We start from the raw sequence: 21,375 nt of genomic DNA on the forward strand, positions 1-21,375 counted from the left end.
TAGGGCACCGGTCCGTCCGCGCCTCCGAGTGGGGTCGGTCGGCACCGGTCGAGAGACACCGCTCGTACGCCTTCGGGCTCGGGTGGTTGGCACAGCTCGCGGGAGAGGTCCCGCTCGGACAAGGGTAGCCGTTCTCGCAATGCCCGTTCCAGGTCCTGGTCCTCGACGCGTCGGTAGGTCGGGTTTGTGGCATAAAGCAGTAAGAACCACATTCAGATCCCACTGAGGATGCAGGTTACGCACAGGTGGATACAGATGCAATAGACCTGCCAAGTGCCTTTTAATGACCGGGTTTGTCAAAGAAAAGGAGCAAGAGTCCGAAGACAGGTAAGCGACACAAGGAGCCGATCTGGAATCCTCAAAGAGTGGTTCCCCAGTGGATTGTCCTTATCACATCGGGTGACGTCGGCCGTCGGAGGAGGTCCTCTGGGACGGCGCATCGACATCGACGCAGGACGCAGACGCCAAAGATTTTCCGAAGCAGCACAGTTGTGGACATTACCTTTCATAGGTATGGAATACGTTGGAGGACCCAATCCCCTCGAAATAACAGTTACTCACCGTAGTGACTACCTTACTCCTAAGTCCATAGTCCCCTTTCCGCCATACTTTTGGGAGAATACCAAGCACTCCTTACAGGATAACGGGTGGATGGAACTCCTTTACTGAAAGAGGTTTTTGAGAACAGCTTGCACGAACTGAGAATCTGCTCTGGAGCTTGGGTCTAAGCAGTAATGTTTTTACAAAAGCTGATGGGGAAGCCCACATATAGCTGCTTTGGCAATGGTTTCCATATTTTTGGAAGGCAAAGGCAGCTGCCTTCCCGCGCACCAGATGGGCATGAATTCCCTTAAGAGGCTGAAGGCCCTGAATGGTATACACCTCAGAGTTACAGGAAGCAATCCATCAGGAAATAGTTGCTTTCAAGGCCGGCTTTCCTTTTGGGTCACCGAAGGTCACCAAGAGCTGGGAAGAGCTCTGAAGATTAGATGTCCTGTCCAAATAAAACTTTAAGAACTTGCCTTACATCCAAGTTATGCAAAATCCTCTCAGCATCTGAGGCCGGTTCTGGGAAGAAAACTGGTAAGGAAATAGGCTGGTTCAGAAGAAAGTCAGAAACTACCTTCGGAAGGAAAGAAGGATTGGTCCAAAGGACAACCTTATCATTGTGCAAGGTGAGGAATGGATGTTCTACCAACAAGGCCTGAAGCTCACTTACACGCCTTGCCGAGGTCACCGCAATCAGAAAAGTAATTTTCCATGCAAGGAATTTCAAGTCCACCGTAGCCATGGGCTCAAAGGGTTTGTGGCATAAAGCAGTAAGAACCACATTCAGATCCCACTGAGGATGCAGGTTACGCACAGGTTGATACAGATGCAATAGACCTGCCAAGTGCCTTTTAATGACCGGGTTTGTCAAAGAAAAGGAGCAAGAGTCCGAAGACAGGTAAGCGACACAAGGAGCCGATCTGGAATCCTCAAAGAGTGGTTCCCCAGTGGATTGTCCTGAGGTCTCTAAAAAAGGAAGGCAGTAACCATGGGATATGGTTTCCAAGGCCCAAGCATCCGAAGTAAGGTATCGCCATTCTTCTAGGAGGTGGAGACAGTTTGCCCCCACTGGTGAACACCTCAGAGGTTTTGAGTTGGCTGACGCAGTGGCAGATGGTAAAGATGCCCCTGCATGAGCTTCATTTGCACCTCTCCCTCGTCCACCACGAGGGAATCATCAGTGGCCCCTTGACCAGTCATTGCACTTGCCCTTCCAACTAAGTAGTAGCAAAAAGATCTACCCTTCCAAGGTGGTCATGTCAAAAAGGCCAAGGTTGCCTAATAAATAGCTGCACCTAAAGATTTGGCTGCCGCCTTCTGTGATGCTGGAAATGCATCGGAGGGACAGGGCCTCCGTATCCTTGTCCTTTACCGTTTATCGTGTGTTCTGTCGTGTTTTCTGCGCAGAAGTTCATGTGGGACTCCTGGGGGTGCAGCTGGTGTACAGATCCATGGGATACCCTTATGGCACCCATGGGTGGGGGGTACAACCCTGCATCGCTAGTGAATGTTTTTGGGCACCCGTGTGTGGCCCACAGAGCAGGGTATGGGCTGGTGGCAGCTCCATGCTGAATTTGACAGGTGCTCAGAGTATCCTCCATTTTGTGATAACCGGGCCCTGTCATTGGAATTAGTAGATCCCTGATGGAACCAAGATGGCCCCCGTGGCCTCTTGCCTTCCATCACCTGTTACCTTGGTTTTCCCGAAGCCCCGGGAAGCCCTGACTCTGTCCCCTCCCCCTGAAACTGGCTGTTGGATGGAAGTTCCATATATGGTAGTATGGGGAAGTGCTGCCCAGACTGGCTGGAGCCTTCCCCAACGACCGTATGTTGTGGGTATGCCTGTTGGTGGGACCTGAGTGAATTGAGTGTGTGACGAATACACATTCTGTGTTGTGGAGGTCTAGTATCTGGTATTTGACAATGACTGAGACAGCCCTGCCCAAAACTGGTATGAATGCAGTGTGTAGTGTTGAATGGCGTGGTACTTGTCCGAATCCACATTATGTTGTGAGTGTCTGGATGGAGAAGAATGGCCTGAAAGCACTGTGCGCCTGATTGGCTGACAGACTGCCTTCTGAGTGATTGGTTACCTGAGTGTGACCCAGCAGAATGAATGGGAGATCAACAGTATATCTGGGGGCCTCTCACTGTTACAAATCTTTCAGAATCTGGAGTTGAAACGGGCGTTGAAACTGAACCTTAAAGCCCTGCTGAAAGAGAAGCATTGCTGTTGCTCTACTTCATCGATCTGAAAGCTGCTGTGTCTTCAAGAACTGATCCAGAGAGGACCTGGTTAGGCGCCCTCTTTCCAAGCTATAAGGAACTATTGTGCGCTGCTAACCTTCGCCAAAGCGCCCTGGAAGTCAGCCTATGAAACAATGTCCGCCGGAGACCGGGACCGCCAACGAGAAACGAAGAGAAGCACCAGACAGCCGTCCACCGTTGACCTAGGTTTGCATGTTTGCTATAGCCACTGGAGGCCCGTCGAAGTTAGTTGCCCAGAAGCGGGGACTGCTTGACGCTGTGCCGTCGATGACTGAAGCCGGAACGCTCCTTTGCCTTAGACATTTGATTCCCAGACGCGCTCGTCCGCATCGCCGACCGCCTTAGCCCACCGGAGAAGGCCAGGTCGTCGACGTGCCGAGGAGCATCCACCAGTGGGTTTCCTGCCACCCAAAAACCGTAGAGACGTCGGACTCCTCAACACCCTTGCTGGGCCAAAGTTCTTCACAAATTCTTTGCAGTCCTGAACTATTGACATCGAGGTGCTCCGCACGCCTCATCCTTGCAGGACGTCTTTGATTCGTCGTCGACTAGCACCGCCAGGACCGAAATCTGCTGCGTCAATGCCATTGAACTTTTCATCGAGGATCATCAACGTTAAATTCACCTTCTTTCGAGGCCAGTCGACAATCTGTGGCTCCTGCTTTAAAGGGAGTCACTCTAGAAGGATCCATTGATGCCTCCTCGAGGAACTCTGCTATTCCAGGTACATTGGGGTGGTAGAAACATTTTAGAAGGGAATAAGACTCATTGAACAATATATGGACTGGGCTTGTAGTATATCTTTATTTTACAGGTTGCCCAGGTTTGGGGGGGGGATCTCTACACAGAACTGTGTCTAGTGGTAGGGGCCAGTATTCTGCCATTTGTTCTAACCAATTGCTTTCCTCCTATGTCTATTGGTGGTTACCTTTATTAATTGCTTTGTGTGACATTGGACCAGAGTACAGTTGATGCACTTTAATGAAATCTGATAATTGTGTCACCACTTAGAACTGTATATATTTGCCATTGTAGATTAACAGGGCACAAAGTGAGTTATTGTGATTGTGTATATAACTTGTACCTTTAATTATATAAAGACTTAACTAATCCAGTGTGCGGACATTCCTTTGAGGGTGCTTGGGGACAACATATAACTTAAGAACCAGTCCGCATCACCTCCTGAGAAGCTAGGCCTTGATTGCTCGTCCATAGCTAGTGAATAGACAATCTTGGCTGGGGTCCTCTGTGTCTCTCTGCCATATAGAGAGCAGGAGTACAGACAACCCCATCCAGTCTTTACACCTTCGAGGTCTGCAACTTGTCAAGACTCTAGTTAGCCTTGTTGCCAAAAACGTGAGACCCGTCAAAGGGTATGTTGAGAAGTCTGGATTGCAAATGTGGTGCAAAACCTGACTTTCTCAACCACGCAAATCTGCGCATAACGGTGCTTGTAGCTATTGATCTGCTGATGCCGTCAGCAGAATCCAGACCTGAATTAACAGAATCACACATGGTCACATTGCTGTCTCCAACTATGGCTAAGAATCCATCTCTTTCATCCCCTTCAGGAATGTGCTCTGCCGCCATGGAAATGCAGTCCCATAGAGTGAACATAAATTTTGCAAGGGCACATGTGGAGTTTGCAGATTTCAGTGCAATACTCCCTGCAGAAAATACCTTATTTGCCCATCCATCTACTCTTTTGTCCTCATCTGGAGGGATGGTGGGGTAAGCCACTTGCTTAGAAGTTGCAGTAGCTGCCTGTACCACTAGACTCTCTGGAGGGGGTGTTTTGACAGGTAGTCTGGGTAATTACTAGAAGGGTCGTGGTACTTGGTCAAATTTTTATTTACAGCTGGAATGGTTTCCAGTGTTTCACAATTCGTCACCCTTTCTTGCAGAGCAATGTGAAACAGTAACATGGATCTGACCGAGGACCCTTATCCAGAATCACTGTCAGATCATCCTGTTCGAATGGCAATGGATGCTTACTCCATCCCATTTAGTCTACGACCTTAGACATTATTTATAAACATTTATAAAGCGCGCCACAGCCCTGAGGCATAGGGCGCTGTTACAAGACAACATACTTAGTTACAGAATACATTAATTCATATTTACATCAGAAGTACAGGTGAGCAGGAGAAGTGAGGCAGGAGGAGGAGGAGGCCGGCCGTGTTATTTGAAGAATGTGGTTTTTAACACTTTCTGGAACGCTGGGAGGGACGTTGCAGCTCTGAGTGTGTTGGGAAGGGCATTCCAAAGTTTGGGTGCAATATGTGGGAACCCAATCCCACCATCTTTGGCCCTTTTGATGGGAGGGATGCGAAGTTGTTTGCTGTGGCAGATTCTTTTAGGACGTGAGGAGGCATCTCTGATGATGGTTTCTGAGAGGTAAGGCGGAGCTGTGAGAGTTGAGCACTTGAGTGAGGGTCTTGAAGGTGATCCGATCATCAACAGAGAGCCAGTGCGCAGCTCGCATGGCCTGCACGATGTGGTCTCTTTTCGGGATGTTTAGTGCTGCTCTCAGGGCATCATTTTCTATGACTTGGAGTCTTTTTAGATTTTTTGCAGAGGTGCCAGCTAAGAGGACGTTGCAATAATCAAGTTTAGCCCCAATAATGGCTCTGGCTATTGACAAGCAGTTCTGTTTGGAGAGGAATGGTTTTACTGCATTTAATAGCTTGGTGGTGTGGGCCACTGAGGAGGAAATGGTTTTAACCTGTCGTGTCATTGACAGAGTGACATCTAGGTAGACCCCCAATGTCTTAACTGAAGAGTAGACCGATGTGATTGAGTTATCGATGGTGAAGTTGCAGTATAGTTTACCTAGTTCGGATAATGTTTCTTTTGGGCCGATAAGGATCATCTCTGTTTTGTCTCCATTGAGACATACATAGCTCGTTTGCCACCATCCATGCTTGGATGGTGGTGAATATCAAATTGAGGACAGCAGTGTCTTGGTCATAGTACCTGCGTATCATCGGCATAATTGGTGTATGCTATGCCAAAGGTGCCCGGTTTATCAAAGAGCAGCTTTGTGAACAGGTTGTAGAGTGTAGGCGCTGTGCAGGAGCCCTTAGGGACTCTGCACAGATTGGTAGTTGGAGCTGCAGTGGCCTGGTTTGAGAAAACCTTCAGGGCGCTTCCCTTTAAGAAGGAAGTGATCCACGTGGAGGCCTTTATGGAAATGTGTGCAGCATGGGTGAGGTGTGAGGTAAGAATCTTATGATCAACAAGATCAAAGGCGGCCAGGAGATCCAAAAGCAGGAGGAGGGCTGGCTTACCGTTGTCCATAATTTCTGTTATTTGGTTCTTAAGGTCTAAAAGGGTGGTTTCTGTGCAGTGGCCTTTGCAGAATCCCGATTGTCTTTTACCTAGGATGGATTTGGAATCAAGGAAGTGTTGAATCTGATTGTGGGCCGCTTTATCTAGGATTTTTAGGAGCAACAGGACAGTGGTGATAGTGCGGTAGTTGTTGGGGCAGGTGGGATCTAGGGAAGTTTTTTTTAGTAGTGGGCGCACCCATGCTTCTTTGAGGCTAGATGGAACGGTGCCTGTTGCAAATGATGCGCTTAATGAATGCACGAGTTGCTTAAGATGCATCAGCATACTCCCAGTCTCTGGTCTCCCAAACTCCAACTCAGGTGAGGCATCTACCCCACTGGCAGTCTGCAGGTTGTCAGAGTTCCCTTAACCTTGACTCCTCTGATATAAAACTTTCTGATGCCATTATCTGAGGGCTAATTCTCCTCAGATACATAAGTACGGGATTTAAAATAGTCTTGTTGGTAGAGGCACACAAGTCTCTCAGGTATGTGGAGTTTTATGAACAATGGATTCGACACTGGAGGAGCCGGCAAAACGTTTTATAGCTACCATAGGCTTTGGTGGAGCGCTCTGCATCCATGGTGCAGCTGGCAATGACGTAGCAGCTGGCGGCAATGTGGAGGGTTTGGCTGGGGTCAAAGTACTCGCCACCGGTGTCGACAACCTCAAATTATTTCAGTTTTCGACTCGACTGATCCGTCATCGGATCAAGGCCTCAACGGCTCCCGATGAGGATCATGCCTTTGCCCCGGTGTTGAGGGTGTGCAGGATATAGGTTGAGCCCTTTCCTTCCCGGCTTCTTTTGAATGCACGGTAGGAGCATGGATTGGGGGCTTTTGTTTTTCACATATTTTGAGCATTTCTGCTCTGAAGGCCTTCCACTCGGACGGAGCGTATTTTTTAGTTGGGCAAGATACCCTCTTAGGGGAAGCGTCCGAAGAAGTCGACAAAGGCGACCTATGGTGCCTTTTAGACAACGAAGAAGAGTGCTGGGAGCCACTCCTCGAGATCGATCAATCTTTTTCCTCCGAGGAGAGTTGCCTCTCAACTCGTCGGTCGAAGGTTTTTTTGGTTGGGGTAGGAGATTTGGGGTTTCGACCTACCATCAACTTCCCCTTTCGTTCTTTCAAGGCCTTTCCCGTTATCGACTGGCACTTGGAGCAGTCAGAGGTGTTATGGTCTACTACGAGGTAACACAAAAATATACAAGAGGATCGGTCAATGACATTTACGACCCACAATCATGGCACTTGGTCTTCTGGGTTGTCGGTGTCTACGAAGATGAAATTTTCTCTCGATTGCTCGACTTTTATTAAAGAAGTTTCATCATAAAGTGAAAAAAGGTGCAATATTTCTCAAAGCGATAGCATTCGTGGAAAAACGGAACTGAATCCAACAGGCGCTGCACGGGCAATATATGCATTCGATTACATCCTCGAGACGTAGGCCCTCGAGGGACTTCCGAGTAGACGCCATCGACGAACAGCGCACTCTGCCGAAAAAAACATTCCGAAGCAGCTGAAGTTGAATATCGAATATCAAAGATGAGGAATACGTGAGAGGACACAATCCATTCGACGAGGAATCTGCGGGAGAAGAATCCATAGACAGAACATTACGGCAAGTAATTTCTCCTTCAGTAGATTGCCTTTCTCCCACTGATTCCTCATCCGATAGACTACCAAAGAAGTAAATGAAGGATGCGGGCAGAAAGTTATTCCAAGAAACTTTGCACGACTGGCCTGACAAAAAGTGCATTAGTTGTACGAACCACATCCAAACTATAGTGCTTTGCAAAGGTATGAAGGGATGACCATGTCGCAGCGCGATAAATCTCCCGGACAGGGACTCCCCTCTGCAATGCTGTTGATGCCGATGACTCCCCTTGTCGAATGGGCACGGATGCCTGCTGGTAATTCCTTCCCAGCTGACTGGTAGCTTTCATTTATGCATAAAATTATCTATCAGGATAAAGTCTGCTTGGTTATGGGCAGGTCCTTAAGGGTAAGGAAAAAGCCACAAAGAGCTGGTCAGCTATCCTGAAGTCAGCTGTCCTCGCAATATAACTCAAAACCATCTTTGGGTCTAGACGATATAACAGTTTCTCCTGCTTAGAAGGGTGCGGAGGAGGGTAGAAGACCAAAAGGTTGATGGATTGCGACAGGTGAAATTCCAGAACAACCTTGGGGAGGCGGGGTGGTAAGGGGCTACTGGCCTTACCCAGAGGGAAACCTTCTCCTGAAAAAACAGGACATTTTAAGTTACTCACCCTAGTGACTAACGTACTCTTAGTCCATAGTCCCCTTTTCTACATACTATGTGGGCGTACCTTCCAAGGGACGGGAGACGGAACCTTTATCACCAGAAAAAAAACTTCTTCCCCTTTAAATTTAGAGGTGCGCAGGGGTGCGGCCCAGGGAGCCTGCACTGCCCTGACTCCGCCCTCCAGCGCCACACCTCAGTCCCCATTGACGCGTCGACAATAGATACAACACTGCCTAATGACACCAGTATTATTAGGGGGGAGGTTGGTGGGACGTATGTAGGAAAAGGGACTATGGACTAAGAGTAAATTAACTATGGTGAGTAACTTATAATTACTCTCATGTCCGTCCCCTTTCCTCCATACTGTATGGGCGATTACAACTGAATGTAGCCCTAGGGTGGGGAGGAGACCCTCCTTAAGCAAACAGGTTCCAGACAACCGCTTGTCCGAAGGATGAGTCAGATCTAGAGCCGGCATCCAAACAGTAATTTTTACAGAAAGCCGAGGGAGTGTCCCAAGTGGCTGCACTGCTTATGACTTGCCAAGGGACATGGCGCTGGAATGCGATGGCCGTTGCCTTGGCCCCGACTGCATGGGCATGCATTTTGGCCAGAAGTGACTTGTGCAGACCCTCGTACGCCTCCTTGATGGCAGAGACCATCCAGCGGGATATGGAAGCCTTAGAGGCTTGGCCTCGAGCCTCCGAAAGTCCTGTCCAAGTAGAATGTTAGGGCATGCCTGACATCCAGGCAGTGCAGCACTGTGTGCTTCGTCTTTGGGAAAGAACGTAGGGAGGACTATTTCCTCGTTCACGTGGAACGCGGATGGAACCTTGGGCAGAAATGCCGGGTGCGTCCACATGACTACCTTGTCCTTGTGAAAAGTGGTATATGATTCAGAGGCGACCAGTGCCTGGATCTCGCCGACTCTGCAAGCTGAGGTAAGACCGACTAGTAAGGCTGTCTTGATTGTCACCAGCCCGATGTCCATGGACGCCATTGGCGTGAAAGGTTTGTGCGCCAGGGCGCCCAAGACTATGTTAAGGTCCCAAACAGGGTGCAGTCTCTTGATGGGCGGGTAGAGCCTAGCAAGACCCGTCAGATGTTTGACGATAGGGTTGGAGGAGAAAATGCCTTCCTCCGAGTTCCTGTAAGCCCCAATGGCTGCAAGGTATGTGCGTCAGGTGTCCACATGCATGTCCAAATGAGCGAGATGCGCTGAAAAGGAGAGCATGTCGTCCAGAGTGCAAGCCAGGGGGGTCAATTCCCTTGGAGTCTGCCCAGTGGCAGAATCTGGTCCATTTGCTCTTGTGCTGGGCCCTGCTGGCCTTGCTCCTGGCGCCCTGTATGATGTCCTGATTGGCCTGTGGCAGGCTAAGGTGCCGAAGCGTTACCTGCCCAGGTACCGCACTGTGAGGGCTAGTTTCCCTGGCACAGGGTGGATGATTCTGCCCCCCTGCTGCTCCAGAAGATGTGCTAGGCCCGTCGGAAGGTGTATCGGGGCCCCTCCGAGAGGCTGAGTAGTTCCGAAAACCATGGCCTGGCCGGCCACCATGGAGCTATCAGAATGATGAGGAGTTGGTGAGAATCCTTGATCTTGCAAATTACCCTGTGGATCAGAGAAGTGGGCGGAAAGGCATAGGCTTTCATGCCGGTCCACTGGAGGTGAAATGCGTCGCCCAGAGAGCCGGGGCCCTGACCTTGCCAGGATTCGAACTGGGGGCACTTCTTGTGCCAGCTGGCAAAAAACCACATGGGGTTAACCCCAACTGTTGAAGATCTCCTGAATGACAAAGTTGTTTAGTTGCCGCTCGTAATTGTCTGCTCCCAGCCTGCTGAGCCTGTCCGCCTCCAGGTTGGATTCCCCTGGGAGGTAGACTGCCAAGAGGTAAATGTCGTTTTCCAGGGCCCATTCCCACATGCTGATCGCCAGTCTGCACAGAGGAGGGGATCTGGTGCCTCCCTGCTTGTTGACCTACTACATGCTGGTTGAGTGGTCTGTCTGGATGAGGACAACCTTGCCCCTGAGAAGTGGTAGGAATGCTCCGAGCGCTAGCCAGATGGCGTTTAGCTCCTAACAACTGATGTGGTATTCCTGCTCCTTTCGGTACCATGTGCCGTGGACCGATAGATCGTCCAGGGTAGCTACCCAGCTCTCGAGCGAAGAGTCTGTGGTGATGGTGGCCTGCGGAAAGGGCAGCCGAAAGGGCTTGGCCGTCCGTAGGTTGCAGTCCATGGACCACCAGGTTCGGACTGGGTGGAAAGATGGAGGAACGTTGATCTCGGTTTGCGAGCCCCGCTCCCGATTCCATGAGGCCACGAAGTGCAGCTGAATCCTTCTCATCCTTAGTCTCGTGTGTGGCACGGCCAACAGGACCACTGCCAGTAGACCCAGGACCACCATGCCGGGTCACTTCCCTGCTGAGAAAGTGGGCGGTGGCCCTCTTGAGGGCCGAGATTTTTTCCTCCAAAAGGGAAAACCCTCTGAGCACGCGTCCCAAATAAGTCACAGGAACGTCAGTCTGCATAGGCGGCAGTTGTGACTTATTGAGGTTGAGCGAGAAGACCAGATCATACAGTGTGTTCATAAGGGCATGGGAAGGGTGGTGAACCGCTTCCGGAGAGGTAGCCCCGACAAGCCAGTCGTCGAGGTATGGGTAGATGTGGAGGCCCTGTGCTCTCAGGAGGGCTGCCCCAGCTTTCATGAGACTGGTAAAGACCCTGGGGGCCAAGTTGAGGCCAAATGGAAGGACTTCATATTGAAAATGGTAGCCCATGATCCTGACCAGGAGGAAAGAACGATGGGGCTGCCAAATCGGGATGTGTAGGTACGCGTCCTTCAGGTCCAGTGAGCACATCCAGTCTCCATTGTCCAATGTCTCCGCTTTAAAAGCTGCCGTAATCATCTTGAATTTTTGCAGGGGTACAGAGAGGTTGAGGGTGGAAAGGTCTAGCACAACTCAGGGCCACCTGGTTATTTTTCTGAATGGCGAAAATCCTGGAGTAGAGGCCAAAGCCTCGCTGGAACTTCCTCCACTGCCTGGCCCTCGAGTGACTGGATCTCTGCCAAAAGAGTTGCTGTCCCAACTTGTGGGAGTGGAGGGGAGGAAGGAGGAGAGGCAGGGATAGGAAGGCGGTACCCCGTGGATACTACGGAGAGGATCCAGGGGTCCGCAGAATTCTGGCGCTAGAATTTTGCATGGAGGGCAATCCTGCCCCCCACTGGAGACACATGGACCCGAAGGGGCGGGTCATGCCTTCCTTCCCTGGAAGGCTGATGCTGAGCAGGGGGACTGGAAAAGGCCCTTAATCCGGCTCCCCCCTTTTTTTGTTTGTGCCGGTTCTAAGACGGCGAGCTGTCCGGCTGCCTGGATCTGCGATCCTGGAAGCCACAGAACCCTCGATATGTACGACCCTTTTCCGAGCGCTGCTGAGATTGGGGGCACGATTGGGGGCGTGGTCTTTGTAAGAATGGATAAAGACTTTGCCGTTTGTGAGCGGTTCATCTTTTTGTCCAGCTCTTCGTCTGTAGAGGAGTGGAAGAGGTCCCCTCCCTCAAAAGGTAGATCTAGATTGCGCTCCTGAACATCCAGGTTGAATTTCGTTGCCCAGAGCCAGGCTGTTCTGGCAGATGGCATGGCTTGGGGTATCAATATGAGCCACTGGATTCCAGGAGTTCCTGAGCCACGAGCTTAAAGTGCGAGTGGCACTGGGCGGGGAGTTCTGGGAGGAAGTCCGCTATTTCCCACCATAACCTTTGGTTGGCGCCAGCCAGCATGGCATCTGCGTTGGCCTGACGAAGTTGCAAGGAGGCGTTGGAGTAGATTTTCTGCCGTGCGACTCCAAGATCTTCTCCTCCTTGCCTAGCAGCACCGCAGAGGCGGCGGCTGAGGATGGTCGAGAGCAAGAGTGTATCCCCCTCCATCTGCCTGTACTTGGCGTCCAGGTTGTCGATTGACCGGCTGGACCGAGTGGGGCTTAAGCCAACCCTGTTTGGACAGGGAGACTACATCGGTTTGCAGTGGAATCCATGTGTTGGCAACGGGGAGTCACGTGAGGACTTCTGCCAGAACCCCCTCTGCGACTGCGAGGAGTAGATGGCGCCGGAGGCTCGGGTACAGGGACCGCAGCCAGAGGCTGAGGAGGCGGCGGAGTTGGCTGTGGAGCCGGAGGAGGCGCGGCTCCACAGAGGCCTGGGGGCCCGGTGGAGGCTCCTGTGGTGCCGTTGGCATGGCGGGGAGGACTTCCCCGATGGTGTTTTTAATGACAACCCCCCCATCTGAGGAGCCCTCATGAGGCTGAGGAACTTATCGAAGAGCACCTCTTCACTGGCCAAAGAGGTGGCAGGGGGAACCGACGGGGTAGCAGGGGGCTGCTGGAGCCGCTGCGTACCCTGCCCATATGGATGCAAAGGAAAGCTGCCCAGCGCAAATGAAGGGTAGACTGTAGGCCACCTACCTGGTTGAGGCAAGTCCCACCTTGACACTTGTTCATTTTGTCGAGCCACCTGCCACGTGCCTGCGACGTGTGGCTCGGCCCAGCCTCGTCCAAGACTCTTGCATGTGGATCACGAGGCCTACCCTGCTCCTCGGCCCGGTAGGTGTGACACCCTCGACCCGAAGGCCGGTAGAGCTGTGTTTAGGCACCCCCTCAGTCATATTGCTGGTATTAGGGTGTGGCCCCTCGGATGTATTGCCGGTGTTAGGGTGTAGGCCCTCAGCCATGGTGCCGGTAAACGGGCGGAGCCCCTCGGGTGTAGACCCGGTACAAGAACCTTCCGGTCCCTCGACACTGCGCCTGGGAGGATCCGAGTATCCCTTGACCCGAAGGCCGGTAGCTGCAGTAGCCTTGGTGTACATGCCGGTAGAAGGACCTGACCGGTCCCTCCCGCGCAGGAGAGTCCCTGGGAAGGAGTCTCCCTTGCGGGGTGCGATGGAAAATATCAGCCCTACCATGGGCCTGGTTCGATGCTTCACGAAGTTCTTGAGATTCTCTGTAGGCGACTTCTGGAAGAGCACCCTTCATCTGGCTTGTCTGTTCTTCAGCACCTTCGATGACAGCGAGTCACACGCCGAACATGATTGCCAACCCGGTCTGGTGTCAGGAATAGGGTCTGGGGCAATCCTAGGCGACAATATTGTAAGAAATAAGACAAACTACGATTCCCAGCATGCTTAGAGGCGCAATGGTAGTTCACGTATTCGCGCCAGGAGACAGCTGGAGTTCATTAATGGAGTATTTAGCCGTTGACCGCCCGTGCACAGGTGCTGATAATTAATGTTGTGCAGCACGGGCGGGCACAACGGCGTGTGTGAGGAACGCAGGATGGCGAGCGAGTGAATTATGTCGAAGGCGGACGGAGGCTTCTGTAAACCACGGCAGTGAGGGAGTGTATCTGGCCGAGCAGGTGTAGCCTTGATGTTAATCTCGGGAGTCAGCGCGAACTTCGCGTAAAACCTCCCCATAGCTCCCGGGCCACAGCGGTGAATACTCCTCCGTTCCAGACCGCTGTCTTCACTTCCATACGCGGCAGCTGCTCCAAGGGGCGGCGACGTCTCACGGCGACATACCAGAACGTCCGGGTGTACTTGTGAGGCACCCGGACTCGAAGATAAGTACACGGATACATGTTTCATTAATGTTGACAAGAATTATGTTTTACTTGATACGTTAAAGACTTGAATGAGTTACTAGCCAGTCCCCAGGTTGGGGTTAGTTTAATCTCTATGGGAAGTATGAGGCAATACTTATCGCAGAGACACTTCTACTAAGCGATAAATGCAAGACTGTTCATTTCGATCCCGAAAGGATATCTTGGGTTATTGTTGCTTTGTTTGCTCATGTTCTATGTCAGCCCATGGGGCCATGTGTATGTTGACTTCATGAAGGGGGCTTCCCTTGTACGTGTCATGCAGTTTGTATCGCTCTCGTCTGCTATGCGTTTGCTACATGTTACACTAACACGGTCATAAGTATGGGTATGGTATAGGGTATTTAAGAACCCTAAAACAAACTCCGCTCAGGAGACAAGAAAGACAAGGAGACAAGAAAGACAAGGATTATCAAGTAGGAAAGTTTAGGTTATTTCTTGGTTAGGATTAAGTAATTGTATTGCAATGCATGTTGTTTGTTCCCTATCTTCCCTTTGTCATTCCACCCCCTTTCCCTAACTCAGTCTTCCCCCCCATTGGCTGCTACGTGGTTAGCAGTGTATTTCAATTCAGATGCCCGTGCCAACCACGGTGGGAGGGTCGATCTATTCGGCTTCTGTGGTTCGGGAGAGGGGGGTTGAAACCCTTCATCCCTTGTTAGACTTGACATCTGGGCCTAGGCAACGTAGGCAGAGGACGTGGGGGTCTGAAGTTGGGAAGAGCCCATTGCAGGATGGGCACCTGCTGAACCCTGTAGATGTCGACATGTGCCAGGGAGGAGCGTGACACCTGAGGACAGAGTGCCTGAATGATAGATAAGACAAAAGACAAAAGTATCTGCGCGTGGAATTACATGGCCAAAGCCAAACCCAGGAGCGCTGGTGAATTCGGCCCGTTCCTGTGTACGCGGAAAAGGGGACCGAAGTGTGGCGCCGGAGGGCGGAGTCAGGGCAGCGCATGCTCCCTGGCCCACACCCCCACGCGCCTCTTAAAGGGGAAGAATGTTTTCTGGTGAAAAAGGTTCGGTCTCCAGTCCCTTGGAAGGGACGCCCATACAGTATGGAGGAAAGGGGACGGGACGTAAGAGTAGGGTGGCTTACAGCATAAGGCCTGCAGTTCACTCAGCTAGCGGATGTAATAGCTCACCAAGAAGGTTGTTTTCAAAGAGAGAAACCGTAAGGGACAAGAGAATAGGTTCAAAGGGAGCCACCATCAGAAATGTCAGAACCAGATTAAGGTCCCAATCCGAGACAACAAAGGGAGTTGGGGGAAACTTATTTACAAAGCTTTACGGGATTTGTGCCATTACCAGGATCGTAAAAAGTGAGCCTTGAACCGGGGATAGTTTAAATACAGACAAGGCCTCCAAATATCCTTTAACTGTGGTGACCTGAAGGCCTGCTGAGGCCAGTGACAGAAGGAACTCCATCACTGTAGTGATGGGGCAAGAGATGCTGTCAATCATGCATTCCCTGCACCACGCCTCGAATCTTCTCCATCTACACGCATACAAAGATCTTATGAATGCTCTGCCTGCAGCCAGCAACACCTCAACTACTTACTCAGAGAGGTCCCAGTCAGATCTCGTCCTCTCAAGAGCCATGCATGTAGGTTGAGGGATTCAGAGGTCGTATGGCGTATCCGACCTTCCAACTGGGTTAGAAAGTCCAAACGCTGAGGCAACCGATGAGGTGGACAGATCCAAGAGGTCGGAGTACTAAATTCTCCTCGCCCATTCCGGGGCGATCAAGATCATGGTCACTCGAAACCTCTGGAGAACCCATGGAATGACGGGAATCGGAGGGAACGCGTAAAGGAGAGGGAAGGTCCAATCCACCAGAAACGCGTCCCTTAGTACACCGTTCGCTGGGAATTCCCTCAAGCAAAGCTGTTCGCATTTCCTGCATTTCCTGATGACTCTGTTGCAAACAGATCCACTGCTGGGGTACCCCCAGAGAGCAAAGTCCTCCTCTTAGACTTCCTGGCACGCTTCCCACTCATTTGAGATCATGCTCCGCCTTCTCAGAGCATTCGTGAAGTTGTACTCTGTGCCCGCCAGATGAACTGCTGAGACCGAGATCCTGTGCTCCAGCAACCAGAACCAAAACATCGCCTCCGTGCAGAGGGGCAGGAGTGCACACCACCTTGCTTGTTGAGATAGTGCATTGCCACTGTTGTCCGTCAGAACGAGGACAGACTGTTGCTGTCTGCCCAGCAGGACAGGTCGTTGGCTACTGATAGGGAGATCCCAGAGAGAGCAGAGGTACTGAGACCACTGATCCCTCAGGAGCCATTGTAGCTATCTCATTGCACAACCTGGCCTCTGGCACTAGAAAAATGCAGGAGGCCATAAGGCATAGCAGGTGGAGGAAGGAAGACGCTGGTAGAGTGGTATGGTACCGGCACAAGTAGATCATGTGTGTCAAGCCGACTACTCTCTCCTTAGCAGGGAAGGCCTTCCCCACCCGGCTGTCTAGGTCTGCTCCGATGAACTGGAGCCTCTAGTCTGGTGTCATGTATGACTTCTTTAAATTTAGGAATACGTTCAGCTTGTGCAGCAGCAAGCAGGTGTCCTCTAATTGGGACAAGACCTGTACTGCACACTTCCCTCGGATCAGCCAGTCGTCCATATATGGAAATACGTGGACCCCGGATCTCCAGAAGTGAGCAGCAACTACCGCCATGAGCGTGGTGACAACCCTTGGGGTGAAGGTTAGACCAAAGGGAAGCACCTTGAACTGATGGTGCATATCTTCTATGGTGAACCTTAAGAACATTCTGTGCTTTCGATGGATTGGCACATGGAAATAAGCGTCCTGTAGGTCTATCAACACCAGCCAGTCCTGTAATTCCAGTGCTTGGAGAATCTCTAACATCACCATCCTGAATTTGTCTTTCCTCAAGAACTTTTTCAAGGCCTTGAGGTCCAGAATGGGACAGAGACCTCCCTTCCTGAGTACCAGGAAATACCGGGAATACCAACCTGATCCTCTCTCCTCGGATTCACTTCTTCCACGGCACCCTTCAACAGGGCTCTCCGTTCTTCCTGGAGCTCCTGTCCCGGTTGGATTGTGGTGTGGGCGGTCTGTCCAGTGGTTTTCTTATAAATGGCACACGATAACCCCACTGTTATGAGCTGAAGAGCTGAGGTATCCAAAGTAATTCCCTGCCACTGGAGCAAATGCTCAGTCAACCGTCCTCCAACCGGTCCGCTGTGAGAGGGGTAAATCAAAGTGGCTTCGGAGACTGAGTAAACCCTGCCACTGACTGCCTGTTGACCCCTAGAAACCCCTCTGCCCCTTCTGGTGCGTGAGAAACGCTTCTGCCCTTGCCTGGCCGGTGGGAGCTGCACTCTCCTGCCCTAAGGAGCATATGTCTGATAGCCCTGTGTCCTAGAGGGAAGCTAAATGCAGGTTTGGGCAGCTGCGCAGCTAGGCCTAAGGACTTAGCAGTGATTTTGGATTCCTTACATTTTTCTAAGGAATTGTCGGATTTCTGGCAGAATAGAAGATCGCCCGCTTGACTTGAATATTATTTGAAAAACCAGATGTTTTTAAAATAGGCCTGTCTTCTTAGTGTTATGGCTGACGCTATAGATCAGCCCACTCAGTCAGCGATGTCCAGGCCTGTTCGCAGCGACTGTCTGGCCAGCTCTTTCCTATCCTCCACTAGCTGTAGGAAGCTCTCGCGCATTTGTCCTTCTGGACATACTGAGCAGCATTTTCAACTGCTTTCCATAAACCGAAGGAGTACTTGGCAAAACTGCTTTCCACATTTGTAGCTTTTAGGGCCTTGCTACCTAAAGTGAATGCTTTCTTTGCTAAGGCATCTACTTTTTTTGCTTCCGTAGAGAGTCAAGAGTGGACGTAGAAGATGCAGGTCTAGAAGAGACAGTAGCAGCCTGCATAACAAGCCCCTCCTGGGAAGGGTGAGCCGAGAGGTATTAAGGGTCTCCTCTAGGCGGCCTGTATTTCCTGGAAATGGTGGAGCTGATGGGAGGAATGGAACAAGGGTTTTGCCACATAATTGCTAAAGGATCGGCAATGGCAGGGTTTAAAGGCATATCACGCTCTGTGGTGAGGCCTTCAACTACCAACATTGTCGGTAACAGGGCACTAGAGGGGTCAAGTATTGTGAGTGCCGCTCTTGGCTCCGAAGCCTGCTGCGTGGGGGTTGGAGTTAACAGGCGACTACAGCATGCTTTTTGAACATGTCAAGCATCAAGAATTTGAAATTCTCCCACGGTTGGCGGGTAAACCCAGCCAACTGCTTACCTTTATCCGTCAACTGTGGCAATGATGTCTTTTCTTCTTTCAAGAAGAGGACCAGCAAGAGAGGCTCAACCTTCCGCCTATGTTCCCTCTCGGGGTGTACCCCTCAGTTTTGGCCTCTGAAGACCGAACCGTTGATTGCAGCAGTGATTTTAAAGGTGGTCGACCCAGAGCGAGTTTTGCAGCTCGATCGCGTAGGGATTTGGGTTGCATTTTGGCGCACGATGGACACCAGTGAGTCCCGTGACCCGTGCCGAGGCATCAACAACTCGTGTGGGTCAGTGATGGACATCTTGCTGCCACAATCGTAACACCATTTGAAACCAGATGCCTGATCGAGCAACATCTTGTGTCGAGGATTGAAAAAAAAGTACAAAGTTTTCTGACAAAAATGTCGAGTGAGTCCAAGACTGTTCGAAAGTAGCGTGTTAGTGTATGGAAAAAAGGAACTGGGGTTGGGGCATAGTGATGTATGGTTAGGGAGAATTCTCATTTATGGCTAATTTCCCTCACCTAGTGAGTCCCCCAGCAGCTTTGTTGGACTTCTGGAGTTTATTTTTTTCCACTTGGTAAGAGTGAGAGCTTTTCCACCACTCTTACCTGTGTTTTGCTATGTGTTTCTACCTGTATTTGTGATTGTGGACTCTGAAGTACACCACTTCAGTAGCCCCCTTCTTTTTGTTTGTCACACAGCACCTTCAGTGCCGTGGCAGAGGGTGGTCTTTGAGACTTCCCTCGACTCAGGGGAGTTGCTAGGTCTGGACAAAACCCGGGGCTAAGCTGATGTCGGAACTGTTGGGACTGGGGGCTAGCTAGTCTTTTGGCTGTAGCTCCTGAGATTCTATCCGGGGCTATAGCCCACTTAGCCCCCCCTAGCAACGCCCCTGCCTCGACTCCATTTGAGGCGACTACCGTCCCCCAGGAAAGGGTAAAGTTACCATTAACTTTACTTAGTCAATCTACCACAGATCCAGTACACCCCATCTTCCATGGAGTACTGGAAAGGGTTAATTTGTATCCCTTTTTATCTGTACCTACTAGAGCATTGTTTCGCTCTTAACATTTAGACTTGGCTGGTGACAGTGGTATCTACCCTAACTTTTCTACAGCGAATATAAATTTATAAAGCCCTGTTGCAGTCCTGAGCTATCTTCCCTTCAACGACAGAGAAGATCCAGTCCGGAATCTTCTTCCCTTGAGCTTGGTGGGGATAACCAGCTCCTCTTCCACAGCCAGAGGATCCTCTTCCTTGGTTGAAATCGCTGCACGCTGCTGTAGTGGTCCGGATAGCCACCTGAAGAGCCTCTCCTGTTTTTAAGGGGCACACCTTTTCTTCCTCGTCGCTGCCGCCGGCCTCCTCCGTGTGTGGTGCAGACCCCGTTCAGACATCCTTCACAACGAAGCTCCAGGAATCGTGGGTCTGCAGGAAACCAACAGGAACAACTGCCAGGGCACCAGCTGCACCATTATAACAAGGTACTGTGTTCTACTTGAGAAAACTGGGTGAATCCCTTTTCTTCATTTCCAAGGCTTGCCCTTGTCTTCCCTCCTTCTTATAACTTTTGCTTTTGAACATTGATTGACAATATCGAAGTACTTTTGGCTACGATGAATGGTGAACTGTCTGTCTGTGTGATCTTCGGCAACTGGCCCCGGTGTCTTTCGACCCTGGCTGGGGCCCCTTTGACTTCTGAACTCCTGTCTGAGTGTTTCTTGATTCTGCCTGCCTAACCAAAATATTGCCTGTGATTTTTGCCTCCAACTCCCTCTGGGTATCTCAGGTGCCAAGTGTGTTTTTGCCCCGGTAGCATTTCATGTCACGGATACGAATTATTTAGTAGACCGAACTGTCAAAAAGTGATCACAATCATATTCACGATAACATGTTTTGTTCGTAACACCAGTTCATTCAAACACAGGGTACTTACCTTGAGACTTACTGTACAAAGTGAATTGGTTAGTTGTAGTATATTTAACGTGTGGTTTTTATTTAAGTTTAATAGAAGTGTTGTGTTTACAACGAATGGTTTAAAAATAAATGTACTTATATTTACCTGAAACCTTGAGTCAGTGTTTGCTTGAGTCACAGTAATTGTGGTCCCTTTGTGTAATCTCTGCTACTGCTCATATTCTCTTGAGATAAGCCTGGCTGCTCCGCCACTGCAACCACTCTGACATAGTAGTACAGGCTTGTACCAAAGGTAAAACTTGTATTGCCACCTGTAGTCTTATGTGTAGTGGTCCCTAAGGGCGCTGCACAGGATTCTGCCTAACATGTATTTATACAACACCCGACGTCACATCCAAAGTTAACGACCAGACGCTGAGCAAGACGGATCGATGTCGGGGACCACTACGCCCCTGTCGAAAAAATGTCTGAAGCAGCAGCGCTGGAGGGAATATCTATCAGATGACGAATCTGATGAGTAATCTGCAGAAGAAAGGCAATCCATTGAAACTTGTCTTTAGAGAGGACTAGAAGATTGTGGAGAAAACTAAGATGCCTTTGAGAACAAAGACGATGAAGCAACTAAGGCAGAGGCTTTGTGGAAAGAGCGGGAGTATCTGTAAATAACTTGTAGTAGCTTTCATAGATCAACTTACTTGCAGTCATTGCTGTATGTGGATGTTTCGACACAACCGTTGCTTCGGCTAAAACCTCCTCCCTCCTTCGGTATCAGTTGTTGGTGGCGGATCTGCATCAGTGTCCTGTGCTGTAGGTCCTTACCAGACAGACTCAGTGCTAAAATTGGTGGTGCCAACGTAACTGGAGTCTCATATGGTGCTTCAACTGAAGCGATGCAACAGGGGTCAAAGGAAGGCGACCATTTTGTGGAATCACCGCTTACCACATTTTTTAAAGCACCCCTTCATAAGGTCAGAATGCATGATTTTTTAGAATCTTTCAAAGAACTTGTCCTCCAAAGACGAGGGAGGCCCCACTGAAGTAGGAGTTTAAGAGGAGGAGGCAGAAGGAGACCACCGATTTGGAGGTCTAGGGCACCACGTTGGTTGCCTGACCTGAGGGGGTGCTCCAA

At 50.5% G+C, this 21,375-nt stretch overlaps 1 protein-coding gene across 1 annotated transcript in view; it reads right to left on the reverse strand.

Annotated features, from left to right (window-relative positions):
* SMG1 (SMG1 nonsense mediated mRNA decay associated PI3K related kinase) overlaps positions 1–21,375 on the reverse strand; it is a 2,768,248-nt gene that overhangs the window by 2,118,145 nt on the left and 628,728 nt on the right. The gene's annotated exons all lie outside the window — the stretch shown is intronic.

The sequence above is a fragment of the Ambystoma mexicanum genome, chromosome 2q (genome assembly GCF_040938575.1).
Source record: "Ambystoma mexicanum isolate Mex_15411 chromosome 2q, UKY_AmexF1_1, whole genome shotgun sequence".
Taxonomy (NCBI): Eukaryota; Metazoa; Chordata; class Amphibia; order Caudata; family Ambystomatidae; genus Ambystoma; species Ambystoma mexicanum.